A 21,667-nucleotide genomic window follows, 5' to 3' on the forward strand; every position below is an offset into this window, starting at 1 on the left:
TTAGAAGCGGCAATTCAGGTCAAAATTAGGTCACTTGTACAATTTTTTCAGGACAATCGTGTTGAACTAAATTTCTTGAGTTTTTGATAAGGCAACAGAGAATGATGATGAGGGTAACACGGTTGATGTGCACATGAACTGCTAAACGGCATTTGATACAGTGCCAAGTAACAGGCTTGTCAGCAGAGTTAAAATCCTTGGGGCAGAGGCAGCATTGGCTGTGTGACAGGCAACAACATGCATGGTGAACGGTTGCTTTTTCAAATTGAGGAAAAGTATACAGTGGGATCACAAGGGGTCGGTAGTCTGACCACTGACTTCTTGATATATATTAATGATTTAGACTTGTGTGTGCAGGGCTGCATTTCAAAATTTGCAAACAACACCAAATTTTCAAGTTGTGTTTACAGTGGGGAGGATGGTGATAAACCTCAAGAGGACATAGACACGATGGTGGAATGGGCAGACAGGTGGCAGATAAAATTTCATTCAGAGCGGTGTGAAGTGATTCATTTCGGTAGGAAGAACAAGGAGAGGCAATATAAAGGATACAATTGTAAAAGGAGCAGCGTAATCTGGGGCTATATGTGCACAAATCATTGAAGATGGCGGGGCAGGCTGAGAAATTAGTGAATAAAGCATGTGGAATCCTGGGCTTTATGAATACGGGAATAAAGTACAAAATCAACCAAATTAGAATGAACCTGAATAAAACACTGCTTTGGACCCAACTGCAGCATTGTGTCCAATTCTGAGCTTTAGGAAGAATGTGAGAGTGTGGAGGAAAGATTCACGAGAGATCGGAACTTCAATTAGGTGAGGTGAAGTTGGTTTGTTATCCTTGGAAGAGGAACCGTTCTCTTGCATCTTTTCTGGACCCTCTGTCTTCACTTCCTTCCGAAATTGTAGCCATTCAGTGGCGGTGGTGTTAAAAACTTTCTTTCATGGAATGTGGGCAGCGACAGCATTTGTTGCCCTTGAAGCAAGTGCTTGCCACACCATTTCAGAGGGTACTTAAGACTAACCACATTTCAGTGTGGATCTGGAGTCATAAGTAAGACCAGATAAGGACGGCAGATTTCCTTCCCGAAATCTATCCTCACATGTCAGTCCCGCCATCCCAGGGATCAATCTGGTAAATGTTCACTGCACTTCCTCTATAGCAAGAACATCCTTCCTCAGATAAGGAGACCAAAGCTGCAAACAATATTCCAGGTGTGGTCTCACCAAGGCCCTGTTTAATTGCAGCAAGACACCCCTGCTCCTGTACTCGAATCCTCTCACTAGGAAGGCCAACATACCATTTGCCTCCTTTACCACCTGCTGCACCTGCATGCTTACTTTCAGTGACTGGTGTACGAGGACACCCAGGTCTCATTGCACATTCCCCTCTCTCAATTTATAGCCATTCAGATAATAATCTGCCTTCCTGTTTTTGCTAGCAAAGTGGATAACTTCAGATTTATCCACATTACACTGCATCTGCCATGCATTTGCCCACTCAGTCAGCTTATCTAAATCACACTGAAGTATCTCTGCAACCTCCTCATGGCTCACCCTCCCACCCAGCTTTGTGTCATCCGCAAATTTGGAGATATGACATTTAGTTCCCTCATCTAAATCATTAATATATCTTGTGATATATTAATCAGCACTGATCTCTGCGGTACCCCACTCATCACTGCCTGCCATTCGGAAAAAGACCCATTTATTCCTACTTTTTGTTTCCTGTCTGTCAACCAGTTTTCTGTCTATCTCAATATACTATCCCCAATCCCATGCACTTTAATTTTACATGCTAATCTCTTTCGTGGGACTTTGTCGAAAACCTTCTGAAAGTCCAAATAAACCACATCCACTTGCTCCCCCTCATCAACTTTATGAGTTACATCCTCGAAAAATTCTAGTAGATTTGTCAAGCATGTTTTCCCTTTCATAAACCCATGCTGAACCTGTCCGATTCTACCACTGTTTTCCAAGTGCTCAGCTATTAAATCTTCTATAATGGACTCTAGAATTTTCCCCACTACAGACGTCAGGCTGACTGGTCTATAATTCCCGATGTTGGACCTAAATATCTTTGATCTTTGACTGTGGAAGGAGAAATCTTTATCTGTTCTGTCTGTGGGACAAGATTTCAAACATCAGTGTGACTGTAAAAGCACCGAGACACACACACACACCCGAGTGAGAGTGTTCCAGTGAACTGACTGTGGAAAGAGCTTTAACCTGTTACACCATCTGAAAATAACATCTTACCATGCACAGCGGGGAGAAACTGTGCAAGTGTTCTGTCTGTGGGCAAGGATTCAACTGATCGTCCAACATGGAGAGACACGGGGACACAGACACCATGGAGAAACCGTGGAAATGCTGGGACTGTGGGAAGGGATTCAGATCCCCATTTGAGCTGGAAACTCATCAGCGCACTCACACTGGGGAGAGGCCTTTCATCTGCTCCGAGTGTGGGAAGGGGTTCACTCTCCTAACCCACCTCACTTCACCCCAACATTTTCGCTCAGACATGAGACCTTTTAAGTGTTGCGACTATGAGAAGAACTTTAGAAGTAAAAGGAATCTGCTGATACACCAGCGATTTCACACTGGGGAGAGACCATTAACCTGCTCTGACTGTGGGAAGAGATTCACTCAGTTATCCAACCCACTGACACACAAGCGACTTCACACTGGAGAGAGGCCGTTCTGACTGTGGGAAGGGATTCACTCAGATAAGTACCCTCACTTCACATCAGCTTGTTCACTCTGACAAGAGACCTTTTAAATGTTCTGACTGTGAAAAGTGCTTTAAAAGCAGAAAGATTCTGCTGACATATCAGCGAGTTCTCACTGGGCAGAAACCATTCAACTGCTCCAAGTGTGGGAGGAAATTCACTCAACTAACCCAGCTCACTTAACATCAACGTGTTCATTCTGAAAAGAGACCTTTCAAATGTGCCGACTGTGTGAAAAGCTATAAAAGCAAAATGGATCTGCTGACACACCAGCGAGTTCACACTGGAGAGAGACTGTTCACCTGCTGTGTGTGTGGGAAGCGATTCAGTCATTCATCCACCCTGCAGACACACCAGTGTATTCACAAGTGACTCCCGGGGTTGGACTCTGCTGTTATTGCTGTTGTCAATCACATCCAGGACTGAACCATGCTCTTCCCAACAGTTGGGGTTTGTTTCTGCTGATGTTAATAATCCCTGTAACTGGGCTGGAGTTTAATATTCAGGATAAAGGTTAAATAAATCAGCTTAGTGTCAGACATTGTCGACATATTAGTCAAGGCATTGAATGCAAGAGCAGGGACGTTATGATGGAGCAGTATAAAGCATTAATTAGGCCACATTTGATGTACTCTGTGCAGTTCTGTTTGCCGCACTATAGGAAGGATGTGATTGCACTGGAGAGGGTGCAGAGGAGATTCACTCAGGATGTTGCCTGGGCTGGAGAGTTTCAGCTATGAAGAGAGACTAGATAGGCTGGAGTTGTTTTCCTCAGAGCAGAGAAGGCTGCGGGGGGACCTGATAGAGGTGTACAAAATTATGAGGGGCATAGATAGGGTGGATAGGAAGACATTTTTCTCTTTAGTGGAGGGGTCAATACTCTGGGGAAATAGATTTAAGTTAAGGGGCAGAAGGTTTACAGGAGATTTGAGGATTTTCTTTTCACCCAGAGGGTGGGGTCTATCGGGACCCTGCCAGCAAAGCTTACATCCCGTGAATGAATTTTTAAAAAAGACAATGCTTTCATCCCAGAAATCAACCGAGTGAACCTTCCCTGAAATGCTTCTAATACAACTCTATCCATCCTCAAGATTACCCATAACTATGTTATCATAAGGTGCGAATGGTACGAGCTGGAACTTGGTCTTTTTTATTTTTCAATCCATTTGCTAACAGAATCTGCCCCTCCCTTCCCCAGATTCGGACAATGATTAACTGAGACTCAGTCTCTAATGGCGGCCTTAAAAGTGGATAAATCCCCAGGCCCAGGTGAAATGTGGAACTCAGTGCCTGAGGGGGTGGTAGAGGCAGGAACCCTCACAACATTTAAGAAGTATTTATATGAACACTTGAAACACCACAGCTAACAGTGTTACGGGCCAAGTGGTGGAAAATGGATGAGAGGAGATGGGGTTTGATGACGAGCACTGCAGGAATTCACCAATGCTCCTTCGACAGCACCATCCAAACCCACGATCACTACCATCAAGAAGGACAAGGGCAGCAGATAGATGGGAACACCACCACCTGGAAATTCCCCTCCAAGTCGCTCACCATCCTGATATGGAAATATATTGCCATTGCTTCACTGTCGTTGGGTCAAAATCCTGGAACTCCCTTCCTAACAGCACTGTGGGTGTACCTACACCACATGGACTACAGCAGTTCAAGAAGGCAGCTCACCACCACCTTCCCAAACGCAACTAGGGATGGGCAACAAATGCTGGTCCAGCCAGCGAAGCCCATATCCATGAATGAATAAAGAAAACATAACTTGAGTGATTACTGTGGCCAGTAGAAAAAAACGTTTTAAATTATCAAGACATTAACACAATTTCCACAGAAAAGTTGTCTCTCAAACATTTAGGAAAGAATTAAACACATTGAACCTATCAAAGTGAACCAAATTAATTTAAAGAGGGGAATAGAATCTGGATTTAGAAAATATCCACAAGGTGGATGCAGGTGAACAGAGAGCTGGAGGATCTTTAAAGTCCGTGCATGAACTTTTGTTTGAACCAGATGTAATTACAACATGTCTATAATTTAGAATTGTGTGGGATGATCAGCAGATGGGGAGGATGAATCTAAGTCGATAGTTATCACATTTCGTGGAAAAGTTTTGACATTTACTCTTGGTGGCAGCTCAAGGGTTTGTGTTGCTGATTCTGATCATTCTATTAGCTTTAGTATGTTATCTACAGTTTGTCATCAAGAAATTAGGAAAACAAGCTCGTAGCTTAGAAATAGTGAGGTTAGTCAGAAATCAGTTGTGAGAAGTCAGTAAGGATATTCCCTTCTCAAGCTGGGGAGATCTGTAAGAAATCACTGTCTAAACAACCTTATAAAATCTTCAGAAATTTATTCAACATTACAGAAATAGCTCTCTCTCTCTCTCCCTTGTTTAGGAAGAAAGATTCCTGGGTTGATAAACATCGGACAATGTATCCCTATGATAACTCATAGGGATGGTCGCAGTAGTTAAGGGATGGAATTTGTAGTAGTTATTGAAGACAATGGCTTTTGTCTTCAATTTTTAATTGGAGGAATTTTATGCTCATCCAGTACTGGATGTGGGATAAGCAGTTGGATAATTTAGTAACAGTGGAGGAATGGAGAGTGATGGTGGTGAGGTAGACCCTCCGGGACACCCTGGTCCACTCCTCCATCACCCCCTACACCTCAACCCCTTCCCACGGCACCTTCCCATGCAACCGCAGAAAGTGCAACACCTGCCCCTTTACGTCCCCTCTCCTCACCATCCAAGGGCCCAAACACTCCTTTCAAGTGAAGCAGCATTTCACTTGCACTTCCCTCAATTTAGTCTACTGCATTCGTTGCTCCCAATGCGGTTTCCTCTACATTGGAGAGACCAAACGCAGACTGGGTGACCGCTTTGCAGAACACCTTCGGTCTGTCCGCAAGCATTACCCAGACCTCCCTGTCGCTTGCCAGTTCAACACTCCACCCTGCTCTCATGCCCACATGTCCATCCTTGGCTTGCTGCATTGTTCCAGTGAAGCTCAACGCAAACTGGAGGAACAGCACCTCATCTTCCGACTAGGCACTTTACAGCCTTCCGGGCTGAATATTGAGTTCAACAATTTTAGATCATGAACTCTCTCCTCCATCCCCACCCCCTTTCCGATTTCACCCCCCCCCACCGCCTTTTTTTCCCAATAATTTAGATAGATTTTTCTTTTCCCACCTACTTCCATTATTTTTAAATGTATTTCCATCCATTGTTTTATCTCTACCTTTTAGCCTTTTCTGATTCCTTCACCCCACCCCACCCCCACTAGGGCTATCTGTACCTTGTTTATCCTGCTTTCTACCCTTAATTAGCACATTCCTTAGATAATATCACCACCTTCAACACCTCTTTTTCCTTTTGTCTGTGACATCTTTTGGTTATCTCCACCTATCACTGGCCCTCTATCCAGCTCTACTTGCAGGTGTATGTGAACACCATCATCTCCAAGATCCCTTCCAAATCACACACCATCCTGACTTGTCTGGATCAACAGTAATTTCCTCCGTTTAAATATTGGGAAGACTGAAGCCATTGTCTTCAGTCCCCGCTACAAACTCCACTCCCTGACCACCGGCTCCATCCCTCTTACTGACAACTGTCTGAGGCTAACCAGACTGTGCATAGGAACATAGGAGCAGGAGTAGGCCATTCAGCCCATTCTGCTCCACCATTCAATCTGTTTGAAGTCTTTTCCCACACTATCCACATATCCCTTTATGTAACTGCTCAACCTGTCATACATTCCTTTGTTCCATCTAGACTTAACTCTCCGAACACACTCCCGGCCGGCCTCCCACATTCAGCCTCCCTGTAATCCAAAACTCTGCTTAATCGCACCAAGTCTTGTTCACCCATCACCCCTGTATTCACCGACTTACAAAGCCTCTGGGTTAAGGAGAACCTCAATTTTAAATTTCTCATCCTCGTTTTCAAATCCCTCCATGGTCTCTCCCTCCCTTCCTCTGTGATCTCCTCCAGCCTCACAGCCCTCCGAGATATCTACACTTCTCTAATTCCGACCTGCTCAGCATTCCTGATTTTAACTGCTCCAACTTTAGTGTCTCCCCCAGCAGCTGCCAAGGCCACAAGCTCTGGGATTTCCTCCCTAAACCTCTCCACCTCACTTTCCTCCTTTAAGATAATCCATAAAACCTTCCTCTTTCAGTGAACTTTTGTGCATCTGCCCTGATATCTCTTCAGGTGGCTCTGTGTCAAATGTTGCTTTCTAACACTCCTGTGAAACACCTTGGTACATTCCATTACACAATAGAATTAATTAATTACCATTTTAGGGTGGGCAGAATCTGATGGTCAATATAAGCTCAGAAGTGAAGAGAAATGGACTATAGCGCAGGAAAATCAATTCCTGACCATGAAAGATACTGTGGGAAGATAAAGCTGGTAAGACAGCAGCTCATGGTCGGAGGATGGACAGCAGAGGAAACCTCATTTAGACACAGTTGGCAGAAGGAACAGTAAAATCCTAAACATAGTTAAAATACACTCGTAATTAATGACAGAGAAAGTTAGACAATGACAGAGAGGTGATCAGGGAGGGCAGAGGATGAAACAGATCAATGGATGGACATGGATTCAGATCCACAGTAAAGGAATCACACCAGTCCCAGAGCCATGAAACCTCTCATAGATAACACAGAACAGCACTAACAGCTCTAAACTGTTGATGAATAGTCAAAAATACTCAACTCTGAAATAATTAGTTTTTAAATTTAAAATCTCCTGCTGGATCCCGCAGCTGGAAAGATATCAGAAGCGTAGAGTCAGGGAAAAATCTCCCAGTTGAGGAAATACCTGGGGAGCGGGGTGATGTCACCGTGTAATTGTCGATGTGTGATGATGTCATACACACAAACACAGAACATCTGGGTCTGTGCAAACCAATGATCACCACACATTATGAAGGATGTGAGGGTCCTTGAGAAGGTGCAGAGGAGATTTAGCAGGGTAAGGGATGAGGGATTTTAGTTGTAAGGTTAGTTTGGAGAAACTGGATTGAGGGGAGATTTGATGGAGGTGTATAAGTTTATGATAGGTTGAGATCAGATAGATAAAGATGTTCACATTAGTTGATCATAAAAGGTTTACGGACAGATTTAAGATTTGAGGCAAGACCTATAGGGGGGATGTGAGGAAAAAACTTTACACAGTGAGTGATTGAGTGATCCAGAACTCAGTGCTTACACTCAGAGGCCGATAATATTCAGATCCTGATGAATTGAGTGACTCTGTCAGATCGTGATGTGATGTTTGGTTTGAGTTTCCCGTCTGCAAATCCTTCCCATTCAACATCCTGTAAAAGGAGATTATAAAAAAACTCCGTCACTGTCTGTCTAGGATAGAAATCGCGAAGAGACAAACACTTATCTTGGTTTGAGTTTGTTGTGTGTAAATCCTCCCCTTCTAACTCCCTGGAAAAGGAATTTCCAAAATCCATCCCTGTGAGCCCAGGGTAGAAATTCACATAATTCTCTCCTCCTGCTACCTGGACCAGAATGAACGCGCATGCGCCCTGCTGCACAGCCGCTTCCGCGGACCGAGCAGAGGGAGATTTAGCCATTTCTGGTCTGTTCGCTGCAAACGCGGGACCAGCAGTTTCATATCAACGTTCTACGGTCTTTACCTAGTGTTTGTGGAGCCTCCCTGTCCATTCCGCTAGCTCCATTCCTCCCGCCCACCCACTAATTCTGTTTTTCTGCTGCCGGCGCCATTTTCTCACCAGCTCTCCGGCTCCGGTCACAGGACAACACTGCGCATGCTCAGGTGGGAGACCGCAATGCGCAGGTGCCAATTACACTCCGTAATGCGCATGCGCGAGACCTTGGCGTTCTGGACAAGGCGCCTTCTGTCCCGCTCTGAATGCTGGGTGAAAGGTCCGCCACAGGAGAGCGATATTCTTGCATGGAAAATTATGTTTCATGTTCCGATGATGATCGGACGCTTAGAGTGAAAATTTAAAATTATTAATTCGATTAATAGAACAATCAAAGTACACGGGCTTCCACCATACTTCTGTCCTGGCTGTAATTAACAACAGAACAAACCCCTTCAGTCAGATGTGAATTCACTGGATTCTCAGCAGTCCGGGTGAAGAAGTGATTTTTCCTTCCATACGCCGGGCATTTAAACTCTGCCTTGTCAGTCAGAACGTGACTGTTGCAAATTAAATCCTTTGAACTTTTGAAGTTGGATTGTTAACAGGTGGCCAAACTGAGAAAATCCCTTCGCAAAGTTTTCTCCATCAGAAGTGACTGCTGCTGTGTCAACTAATGAGGTGATCGAGGGAATCCATTTCCACATTCAGCTGGTGAATTGTGTTTTTGCAGTGTGACTTTACCCAGAAGTTTCCAGCTCAGACTTGGATCTCTAATCCTTCTGGCAATGAGTTCTACATTCTATTCAAAGAAAAGAGAAAGGCGATGCTATAACTCTCAAATAAAGGACAATATTTTGGAACTAAGACAGGTCTGGTAGCATCTGTGGAGAGAGAAAAATAGTTTTTATTTCAGGTCTGTGACTTTTTAGCAGAACTGTACTGAATCAGTGCACAGGCCTGAAAACATAACTCTGGTTTTCAATCCACAGAAATTCCCAGATATGCTGAGCATTTCCATCATTTTCTGTTTTCATCTCTGGTTAAAGACGTTGCCTCTGAATTCGACATTGGATTTACTGGTGACTAATTTACATTGATTCTTGTCTATCCGCAAGTGGAAACATCTTCCAAATCCTTTTCAAATATTAATGGCTTTGCTGAGGTCATCCCTCACCCTTTTCTTCACGGAAAACCTTTTTAACCTGGTCAATCTCTTCTGAATGAGATAAATTTCCAATTCTGGCATAATTCCAGTAAACCTTTCTTGCACCTTCTCCAGTGCTTCTAGATCTATCTAATAATGTAAAGAGGGATTCAAACACATCCCTTCCCCCAAATGCCTGTATATTAGAAAGATCAGCATTGCAATGGGAGAGAAGAATATGAGTTCAAGCTTTTACTGCAGCCATTTTCCCAAGAGCAGAACTGAAGATGAAATAAACACATCCAATGAAAAGATGTAGAAAGTGGCGTGTTACTTTTATTTGTGACTAACTCACTCTTGCATTCTGTAAATACTGCTCTGAGATTTTGTGAATGGGATATCATCTACTTGCGATTTCCTGAGCCCGTGCTTGGTGCAGTGGGAGATTTGGATCCTGTTGCATTATCTGCATCCCAGACATGGGCAGTAACCCGTTGATTGAAACTGCAATTTCCACTTTCTCCTGCTGGCTGGTGGACAGTGACGGGCCACATAATTGCTGCTTTCTACTTTTCCCTGTCTCACTCACTGCGGAGCTGAGGAAGAGCAAATATTTGATGGGTTTGTTTGAATCCAATAATTTCATACGTTTCTAATGGGTTAGAAGTAAGTACATGGGGGATGTAATTGTTATCTAATTAGAAGCTAAATGGCAGCAGGGGGACAGATTCATAAATCGATGAAAGTAGCAACACTCCCGCTGAATCCTCACTCAGGTAAAAGCAGCAACGTGTAAATGGTGAGAAAATATTTAGTGATACAAGTGTTACCGAATCAATTTCATGAAAATGTCTAAACAGCATTAGTAACCCCAGCACTGACAGAGTTTAATCAACACAACCGATAAATACTGGAAAAACTCACCTCTTCACAGATGCTGCCTTGCCTGCTGAATATTAACAGAATCCTCTGGGCTTATTTTACTATCTTTTCACAAATGTAAACAGTCTCCGAAAAGACTACCAAAAATTGCTAATAGTGACTTTGTTACAAGTCACCATAGCAGGGTATTGGGAAAAGTTTTCAATAAGCAATAATCACGCCTCAGTTAAACCTCATTAGCTACAATACTGCCGCTGCGCAAAGCTAATAGAGTCTCCCCGGACATGTGGTGGTCTAGCAAACGCAAACTGTTCACACTTGTGTTGAGCAACATGAATTGATTTCAGCGCATTGCACATTCTTGCCTGGGATTGAGTTTATCAGTTATAACTTATTTTCTACAATTATATCAGCAGATTGAAACATTATTTATCAGCCAGAATGTTGAAATGAGAAGGAAAGGCTTATGGGATGGGAGTATGCTAATCCTCCCTCTGATACCTTGTGAAGTGAAATGATGCCCTGTCTGCAGGAAGCACGTGTCCAAGCTCCCCAGAGGGTAGTTTAAATGGTTGTGTTAATCCGCTATAACATAACTAATAGTAACACCACTTTGAACGTTATTTATAAATAATAATTTTAGAAAGCTCTGGACACAGTAATGGCTCCTTATGCATTGTACCCAGTTCAGACTCAGTGAGGGGGAGTAGGAGCAGGGAGGAGAGAGTTTTCTAATTCATGTTGACACATTGTACCCAGTTCAGACTCAGTGAGGAGGGGTGGGAGCAGGGAGGAGAGAGTTTTCTGCTTCATGTTGACACATTGTACCTAGTTCAGACTCAGTGAGGAGGAGTGGGAGCAGGGAGGAGAGAGTTTTCTAATTCATGTTGACACATTGTACCCAGTTCAGGCTCAGTGAGGGGCAGTGGGAGCAGGGAGAAGAGAGTTTTCTGCTTCATGTTGACACATTGTACCCAGTTCAGACTTAGTGAGGCGGAGTGGGATCAGGGAGAAGAGAGTTTTCTACTTCATGTTGACACATTGTATCCAGTTCAGACTCAGTGAGTGGGAGTGGGAGCAGGGAGGAGAGAGTTTTCTACTTCATGTTGACACATTGTACCCAGTTCAGGCTCAGTGAGGGGCAGTGGGAGCAGGGAGAAGACAGTTTTCTACTTCATGTTGACACATTGTAACCAGTTCAGACTCAGTGACGTGTAGTGGGAGCAGGGAGAAGATAGTTTTCTACTTCATGTTGATACATTGTTGGGAACTGGACAGGGCAGTTCTGATGAATCATGCACCCCCAGCTGCTGATGCTGCTGAATAATTCCAGCTTTGTTTTTTTACTTTTAAATTTCAAGATTCATCTTCTACAATTATTATTTTTACAGATCTGTATTTCAATTGACCCCAGCCATGTTTTCAATTTGTGATTAGTAGTTTTTCAGTTTTGTGTATCCATGCACAGAATGTGAGTCAGCATTTATTTCCAATCCCTACTTGCCCTTGAGAAGGTGGTAGTGAGCTGCCTTCTTGAACGGCTGCAGTCCATGTGGTGTAGGTACACCCAGAGTGTTGTAATTAGGATACAACCTTTCAGAGCCAATAATTAAACTTGGCTCAAATATGTTAAGAGGAGAAATGAAAGCAAAATGTTACTTAAAAGGTACTGAAACATGATATTTATTCATGTGCTTATATAATACGCGCCTATTTAATTGATTTTTTAACCTGTGTGCGCTGCTCCACCTGTGTTTTCCAACCCATCTTTTGAAGACTCCAGTCGAGCAAAGAAAGCAATCAAATTTAAATCAGCAAACTCGAACTTTATATTCACCCCCTTGCAGAATCAGGTGATTTTTTTTTTGTGCTAAGCAGACTTCATACAATCCAAAGGAAGACATTTTATTAAATGGAAGTGACTTCCATCCCATCTTAACTGGATATTCTTAATTATTGTGCACGTGTCCTCTGAAGGCTGAGGCACATTTGTAACATTTAACTGTTAAACTGGCCTCTGAGTTTAAGATCACTGCTCTAAATGGAGAAATCCAACTAAGATGATAGTTGTAACTGTTTCTAAATACAGGCTCCAGGTCAGTAGCTGGAATTGTTGTATTTTAGATTTTTTATGAGTAACACATTTTGACATTTGTTGTGTGATGTTTGATGTGTAACTTATGGACACTGGCTCCAATACTTTATGCATATTTGCAAAGTTAAATGCTGGTCTGTTTTATAATGATTGGTGCAATAACCACCTAGTGTTCGTTTTCTTATTTTGAATGCAAAGTTGCGGCTGTTTTCAGGATGAGCTGTCTTTCTAAAGCCGGGACATCTGTACGAGTAATCCAGAGGCCGAGGCTCATGCTCTGAGGACACAGGTTCAAATCCCATCACGGCAGCTGGTGGAATTTAAATTCAATTAATAAATCTGCAATCACAAGCAATGAGACTATCATCAGTTTTCGTAAAAACACATCTGATTACTCATGTCGTTTAGAGAAGGAAATTTGCCATCCTCACCTGGTCTGGCCTACAAGTGACTGATAAATAACAATAAATAATATAAGTAAATTAAATAAAATAAGAATAAGAAAAAATGCGCTAAATAACTAATTTCCTGGTGGTAATTTATCTTGGAATCACCATGGGAGATATGAATAATTAACACATTCCCATGAAATCTCAGTTTACCAAAGTCTGTCCCAATCCATGTGAATGATAAATGGGTTCTCACAATAGTGGGAAGCCAATTTATTAGTGAAGCTTCATCTACTGTACCCAATATTTCATGCTGCCATTTATCCATTGATGCGTTTTTGACATCCAAAAGTTTCAGAAATATTACCAAACAGAAACAGATTGTCACCTCCAACAAGTCTATGTTTAGATTCCCCAAAAGAATTAGTCCTAATCTCACGGTAATCCGCCACGCTCTTTCTCCCCTTGTCATTCCATCACCTTTTTAACATGTTCTTCTATGTTGCCCTGGTCTCTGCTTCCATCACTGACTCTGTCACTACATTTCATAGTCTCCATGGGGAAAACAACTCATCCAGCTCAGGAATAGAGCCCAAATGTTCAGGTATCTCTCCCTAGCTGTACTTCCACACACAAGGCAGAATGCCACTGACTGAGCTGGATCCTTTCTGTCCCCTCAGCTCCAATCCCACCGTGTGGAGCTGAACAACAACAATTTTCACTGATTGACATTTAATCCAATAAAACATCGCAAAGCAATTCACAGGAGCATTCCCAAAGTTTGATCGTGACCCACCCAGAAGGAGATATTAGGATGGATGGCCAGGAACGTGGTAAAAGGGGTTGGTTTTAAGGAGCATCTTAAAGGAGTGGAGAGAGAGTGGTCAGAGGTGGAGAGTTTGAGGGAGTGAGTTCTATCACTTGGAGCCTCGGCAGCTGAAAGTGAATGAAAGATGAAAATTAGATGAGAGCTCAACAGTGAATTGACTCTAAGTTTCTGAAATGGTCTGATCCATTTTTCAGAAGTGAGTCAAATTGCAGAGTCACAGGAAAGTACAACAAAGGAGGAGATGGTTTGACCCACTGTGCCTACAAGGGCAGTGCAACCAGTCCCACTTCCCCACCCTTTCCCCACACAGAAGGCGGCTTGACCCACTGTGTCTGCAAGAGCTGTGCAACCAGTCCCGCATCCACACCCTTTCCCCACACAGAAGGCGGTTTTGACCCACTGTGTCTGCAAGAGCTGTGCAACCAGTCCCACATCCGCACCCTTTCCCCACACAGAAGGCGGTTTGACCCAGTGTGCCTACAGGGGCAGTGCAACCAGTCCCACATCCGCACCCTTTCCCCGTACAGAAGGCGGCTTGACCCACTGTGTCTGCAAGAGCAGTGCAACCAGTCCCACATCCCCACCCTTTCCCCACACAGAAGGCGGCTTGACCCACTGTGTCTGCAAGAGATGTGCAACCAGTCCCACTTCCCCACCCTTTCCCCATACAGAAGGTGGCTTGACCCACTGTGTCTGCAAGAGCTGTGCAACCAGTCCCACTTCCCCACCCTTTCCCCATACAGAAGGCGGTTTGACCCACTGTGTCTGCAAGAGCTGTGCAACCAGTCCCACATCCGCACTCTTTCCCCATACAGAAGGCAGCTTGACCCACTGTGTCTGCAAGGGCAGTGCAACCAGTCCCACTTCCCCACCCATTGCCCACAATGCTGCAGATTTTCCTCCTTCTCGTCTTCCCTTTTCAAGGCTGCAATTCATTCTGTTTGCATCATTCCATTAGGCAGTGATTTCCAATAAATCACTTTCAATTTTAAATAAAACACCTTATTGCCTCTGGTACTTCGGATACTCATCTTAAATCGGTGCCATCTGGTTATCGACCCTTCATCCATTTGAAGCAGTTTCTCTTTAATTTCTCTATCTGAACCTTTCATGATTTTAATCAGCTCAATCACAATTCCTGTTTTTCCTTCTCGGCTTTCAGAAAAACAACCTCAGGTTCTTCAGTCTATGAACTAAACTGTACTTCCTCATTTCTGAATTTGAATGCGGGTTTGTATCGTCACAACCATGTTTTCTCCATGTCCCATTTGGGGGGAAAAAAACAAGATATTTTTTAGCTGAAGAGTCAATGGATAACAGCAGCATTGGCAAATTTTAGGGAATATTTTCTGGCAGTGAAAGAACACATATAAAAACCTGGAACTTTGCAGCAGTCAATATCCAAGGGGGTAAAAAGAGAAAATATTTGGTTGTTCTCGATCTTCCGTCCTCTCATACAATTGCAGTAACTAATTACACCACGGAAACATGTACCAACGTCAGTTGCAAGATACCCTAAAGCTGGTATTAACAAGCTGAAGTTTCAGATTGTTGTCACAATAATTGCAGTTGTCCTCATTCCGCTTCTGTTACTGATGGACAGTGATAGGATGCAAGGCACAAGGAATAAACTGACGAAAGGGATGATGCTGCGAGGCTAAATGTGGGTGGTAAAGGTATAAGTTTTTCTGCTTGATGTTCAAACCGGCAGAAATATCACTCCTGATCAAACAATCGCAGCCGCTATTTCAAAGCAGCACACCAAACAGAGAAGTGTAACATTCTATAATTTTATATTTCCCAACAGCATGGTTGTTTATTCACGCTCATTCTGCCATTTTATAATCCAATCCAGCGAAATATATTTTCTTACCTTGTATCCTGTTCGTTTGAAGTCAAGACTTAAAGCAAATTCACTGAGTTTTCTTGTCATTTCTCGAATGAGATTTTGGAACCAGGCTAGTTGAAGGACACTTTTATCGGTGCCAATCCTTCACTGTCTCTCAATGTTTAAAACAGGCACTGTTATCAGCCTGTTATGTACATTAGATAAGAAAATAAGAACTAGGAGCAGGAGTAGGCAATTCAGCCCCTCGAGCCTGCCCCGCCATTCAATACGATCATGCCTGATCTCATTTCGGCCTCAACTCCAATTTCCCGCCCTCTCCCCATAACCTTTCAACCCGTTACTAATTAAAAATCTGTCTATCTCCTCCTTAAATTTATTCAGCGTTCCGGCGTCCACTGCACTCAACCCTTTGAGAAAAGTAATTCCTCCTCATTTCTAATTTAAATCTACCACCCCTTAGCCTAAAGCTATGGCCTCTCGTTCTGGAACGCCCCAGAAGGGGAAACATCTGCTCCACGTCTACTTTGTCTATCCCCTTTAGCATCTTATATACCTCAATTAGATCTCCTCTCATCAGTGATGAATTTCTGCCGTGTGTCACCTTGTCAGTTTCACAGGAGCTGCAGTGATGAGGTTGGTGGGTTTTGGAAATTGAAAGTTGTATATGAGCAGCTTGAACAGCAGGTCGAACAAGTACCAGCTCAAATTGACAGAATCAATATAAATTGCTGTGAGGAAAAAGGTGGGTTAATGGAATTCGTTAAGTTGCACTCCCACAGAGCCGGCACAGACACGATGGGCCCAATGTCCTCCTTCTCTGCTGCAGCCATATATGATTTTATACTAACAACACCATCCTGTGCATAGGGCCAGTGATCGTGGCCGAGTGGTGAAGGCGATGGAGCCCAAATCCATTGGGGTTTCATACTTCTCATTATTCCTGGTTTTAACTCTGTGTCTACAGAGTTAATTACCGATTACATTGAATCAAATCCATCCAAACGCTCGGGAGTTTTCCAATTTCTGTTCATTCACGAAACTTGCAGCTGGAAATGGGACAAAAACGGAGCCAGGTTGGTGTGATGCTTGCTTTCTGGGTGTTTGTCTCTCCTTAGAGACAAACCCTTGTCCTCTGCCACTCTCTGTGTATATTTGTGTGTGTGTTCCTCTGTGTGTGTCAATGTGGTTCAGCTCCTCATTTTTACCATCCAAACATTATTCACCTTAGTTATGGGGCTTCATATTAACTTGGTCCAGATGGAAAAAACACAGCTCAGTTTTCAAAGATGGAAATGGATATTTCTTTCTGTTTATTTTTGAGTGGAGAATGTTCAGCTACTAAATGCCCGGATGTTACAAAGCGGAGGATGATTGAAGTTGTCACATGATCTTATTAAGTAGCTGAGAAAGCTCGAGGGGCCGAATGGCCTATTCCTGATCATAATTTTGTATATTCTAATTCAGTGCCAATGCCGGTCAAGGTAATGGTTGTTTCTGCTCTGATTGTGATAGTGAGTGGCTGAGTGGACTAAGGTGCTGATTGAGGTACCTGTGATTTGTGCTCCACTCCCGCGGTTGTTAAACTTTCTGGTGGTTTGTTTCTGAGACACTTCCAAAAAATCCTCCATGTGGCCAGGGGACGGCTGATCTGTGCAGTGTTGCATTTTGGTTTGGAGAATGGGGAGAGTCAGTCTAAGTTGGATTAATGGCATGGACTGAAATCTTTTTTCTCTGTTACTCCCTGTATCCATTCTATTATTTTATACAAACAACATATCAATTTCACTAAGTAGTTGTGGCCAACTGATTTTAACTGACGGTCTGCAGAATTAATTATCGGTTAATTGGAATAAAAACCATCCAAATAGCCCGTGTTTCTTAGTTATGTTATCAGCAAACATTCATTAAATTCGCAATTGGAAATGGAAGAACAATTGACCACTCCTGATCAACCAATCACAACTGCTCTTTGACAGCAGCACGCCAGGCCGAATGGCCTCTTTATTTCCTATAACTTTCCATAACTTTATGTTCCCCAATACCACGGATGCTCTTTCCCGGTTATTCTGCCATATTATAACCCATTCTATCGAAATGTCCTTTTTTACCTTCTGTCCTGTCCTTCTGAAGTCAAGACCCGGGATGAATTCAGTGAGAAGTTTTCTTGTCATTTCTAGCAGGAGACTTGGCACCAGAGCAGTTGAATGACAGTTTAAATGGTGCCAACCCCTCACTGCAGCTCATTGTAACAAACAGAAATCATCTCCACTCAAAAACACAAATTGCAGAATGATCTGATTAACTAATGGAGCTGGCTCCAGATTCCGAATGGTCAATTCCTGCTCTGTTGCTTTTGTTCTATTTCAACACCAGTGAAGGAAATGATTAACAAGCTTCAGGGATGTGGTAGCGTGGCCGAGCGGTTTAAGGCGCTGGATTAAGGCTCTAGTTTCTATGGGGGCGTGGGTTCGAATCCCACCACTGCCAAACATTTAGCAGCCCCCAATAGACAAACAGTTTTCACTTCATATTGAACGTGTCGTGTTGTACCCTGACAGGAAGAACGAGGAGACGATAGAAATATGGGTAAAGGCGGAGTGTGGAATTATAGATGCTGAGTTGCTCTTCCAGAGGGTCAGCAAGTGAATGAACATCTGATGTATCCGTCTCTGACTTTATAAAAACAGCAGTGATGTCAGAATCGGTCCGGTGTTCACGGTGAAGTGGATATGAAGATGGAGTTGGAATCCTGTGGCGTCTCCTCACAGAGGTACAAATCCACTGGCTCCAGTTCTCATCATTCCTGATTTTGATAAGATGCCCGTGGAATTAATTATTGGATAAACAACATCAAAAACAGGCAAACACTCCCATGGTTTCTTCTTTCTGTTTGTCTGTGTGAGTGTCAATGTAGTTCAGTTCCCCAAGGGAATGGACACATTTTGAACAGAACAAAGTTTATTCACATTAGTTGTGCGTCTTCAGATCAAAAAATGTCAGGGTGAAAGGTACAAGAGGATCTTATCTCGTTCTCTGCCTGTCCCATTACAACAACAGCTTATATTTAGACAGTGCCTTTAATGAAACCTCCAAAGATGGTTTACAGGGACATTCTATAACAGAGTCTGACACTGACACACAGAAGGTGATGTTAGGCCAGATGACCTAAAGCTTGGTCAGAGAGAAGAATCTTAAAGGAGGAAAGTGAGGTAGAGGCGGAGAGGTTTAGAGAGGGAATTCCAGAGCTTGGGGCCTCGTTAAATGAAACCATGGTCACCAATGATGGAGCAATTCTGATTGGGAATGTACAAGAGGCCAGAATTAAAGGGGCACAAGCATCTCAGAGGCTTGTGGGGTTCGAGGAGATCACTGAGATTGGGAGGGGCGAGAACAAGGAGGGAATTGAACACAAGGATAAGAAATTTTGAAGTAGATACATTATTTGACCGGGAGCCAATGTCGGTCAGCGATCAGAGGGGTGAGAGGGGAAAGGGACGTGCTGTGACTGAAGACACGGGCAGCAGTTTTGGGTGACCTCAATTTACGGAGGAGAGAATGTCCACTTACATTCCAGAACTGACATTCTGCTGGATCAGCACTGCCCTGTTTCCAAGACCAATATTGATCCTTTATAAGGTGCCGTTCCCAGAACTATACACAGTCCTCCAGGTGTGATCTAACCAGGGCTATGTATAGCTGTAGCAAACCTTTCCCTCTTTTCTATAACAGCCTCTGTCACAGGTTGTATAGCAAAGGGAGTTAGATTGTATATTTCGACTGAGAAAAATGAGGAGATGCTTGGTCAGAATGAACTTCTTTCAAATATTCAATAAGAAATCAATTGCACAAATAAATATTTATTTTTATTTTGAAGACAACATATGAACCTCCAGTCCAACGCTCCGTGTCATTGGGTCAGGGAAACTTTGTTAATTTTCACACACTGAGCATGGACACTGCAGAAGCTCCTGCACCTCTTTCAGTATTGGTTTTCTCAGAGTTTTCAAAAGGGAATTGGGTAATTATTTGAAATGGAAAAAAAAACCTGGAGTGTTATGAAGGAAGAGAATGATATTGGAACTAAATGGATAGCTCTTTGAAGAAAGCACACACCCGATGGGTCGAATAGCCTCCTAATGAGCTGCGTCAATTTACAATTAGATCAATTTCTCTGCAGCATTCCAAAATGTCCCACCCCAGTTCTATTCCTGTAAAACAGGATCTTGCAGTGCAGCATGTCTACACAGTTTGAAATTCAATACAAGTCCCTTTGGCTTTTTCTCGCAAATTGTTTCTGTGGTGTAGTGACCTAGCCAGCGATGCCCACATCCCATAAATGAATAAAGAAACAAATGGTGATTATCACATTCGCTTCACATGTGCAAGGTCATCAGCTCGAAAGCTGGCAAAAATATTATCAAAACTGAATCATCTAATTGTGAGAAGCTGCACAATTCCCGCTTGTTGGCAAATAATAGCCGAATACATTATCTCACAGCCATGTGACACTGACACTTCCCCAGGCTTTGAATAAATTTCTCCAAAAGGCACGGTTATGAGAAAGAGACAATAAATGAGACGAATTGCAGTGAGATAGTTCACACATGTGTGAAGTGTTGAACGACCTGCAGATGTGCTCTGTCATTTTATGATTCTTATGTCAAACCAATTTCCCTGCCGCATGGCTATGTTTTTCAGCTGAATTGTACTTCCACAAAACAGGGTTCGGAAGTGCCGTAAGACTGCACGGTTTGACATTCTAAGTCAGTCCATGTGGTTCTGTCCATTGTTTCTGTGGTGTAGTGGTAATCTCCATGCGAGGGAAAAACGTTATCACCCAGCTGTGTGGAAAAGTTGTATCGCTCCCATTCCTGTTTGTTGCTGAATGTGAACTGAATGCTGGATCTTGCAGCCACATTAGATTCGCTCTTCACCATTTCTGAAGATAACATTCAGCAAAATAAGAAGATGTTTCCGCTGGAAGCTGGTGATTGGAGAGTGCGGGGCTGGAATATTGTTACTTGTTCCTGTCTCACTCACTGTGGAGATAAGGAAGAGGCGATTAATTGATGGGCTTGTTTCAATCCAATCGCCTCATAGATCTCTACTGATTTAGATGGGGGTACATGATTGTTCATATTCTTTGTTCTATCTGAAATGAATATCCATAAGTAGAGCTTGGTGTGGGAACTCAATGGATAACAGCCGAGTTTTCAACGTGGGGTGGGGGATTTTTTTCTGGTTTCAGGGCCCCAGAACAAACCAGAGCGTTAATGAGTAATGATGGGGAGAAAACAGTGGCAGCTTCGTCCCTGGGTGGTCTCAAACCACCAACCTTTTGGTTAACAGCCGTATGCGCTGACCAATTGCGCCACAGAGACTTAATAAAAGTACCTGCGCTCTGTAAGATATCCTAAACCAATGGCTCAGCGAGTGAAAGCTTCAGATTGCTGAACTGCAATGACAATTATTCCCCATCAGTTTTACTCTTCCCAAATAAAGTTTGGGACATTCATTGTGGATACATGGAAACAGTCTGATCCCACCCATTGCAGACACATCCATGTCCCCAGGAACCAGCTCCCCTACAACTGTTGCCGTCTCCCTTCGAGCCTCTCAGTGTTTCTCTGTTACCAAGTATTATGATTGTCCTGAAGCCGATAATTCTAAAGGGGTTTCTCTGTTACACAGGGAGTGGTTAGGATCTGGAATGCACCACCTGAGAGTGTACGGGAGGCAGATTCAATCAAGGATTTCAAAGGAGAATTGGACAAAAGATGCAGGTCTCCGGGGAAAACGTGGGGGAGTGGGACCAGGTTAGTTTTATTCCAGAAGAGTAAGAGATCTCCCTTTTCCAACGGAGTTAAGGAGATTTTTGTTCTCAGAGAGTCATTAGCCTGTGGACTTATTTTCATCAGAGGTTTGGTCATTGAATTTACACAGGGTTGAATTAGACAGATTTTTGATAGACAAGGGAATCAAAGGTTATGGGGAGGCAGACAGGAAGGCGGAGTTGAGGCCACAACCAGATCAGCCATGACCTCAATGAATGGTGAAGCAGGGTCAAGGGGCTGAATGGCCTACTCCTGCCCCAGAGTC

The 21,667-nt window shown here is 43.3% G+C and overlaps 2 protein-coding genes and 2 non-coding genes across 4 annotated transcripts in view; 3 read left to right on the top strand and 1 right to left on the bottom strand.

Moving 5' to 3' along the window:
- Positions 1–21,667, top strand: part of LOC144698080 (uncharacterized) — a 642,405-nt gene that overhangs the window by 608,382 nt on the left and 12,356 nt on the right. The window lies entirely within an intron of this gene.
- The window catches only part of LOC144697680 (uncharacterized), a 242,269-nt gene that overhangs the window by 44,391 nt on the left and 176,211 nt on the right, over positions 1–21,667 (top strand). The gene's annotated exons all lie outside the window — the stretch shown is intronic.
- LOC144698594 (U4 spliceosomal RNA) lies at positions 10,532–10,672 on the bottom strand. The gene has a single exon (XR_013580538.1). It is a non-coding gene; the product is annotated as a U4 spliceosomal RNA (small nuclear RNA).
- trnal-aag (transfer RNA leucine (anticodon AAG)) lies at positions 17,974–18,055 on the top strand. The gene has a single exon. It is a non-coding gene; the product is annotated as a tRNA-Leu (tRNA).

Source organism: Cetorhinus maximus, chromosome 23, assembly GCF_964194155.1.
Source record: "Cetorhinus maximus chromosome 23, sCetMax3.hap1.1, whole genome shotgun sequence".
NCBI lineage: Eukaryota > Metazoa > Chordata > Chondrichthyes > Lamniformes > Cetorhinidae > Cetorhinus > Cetorhinus maximus.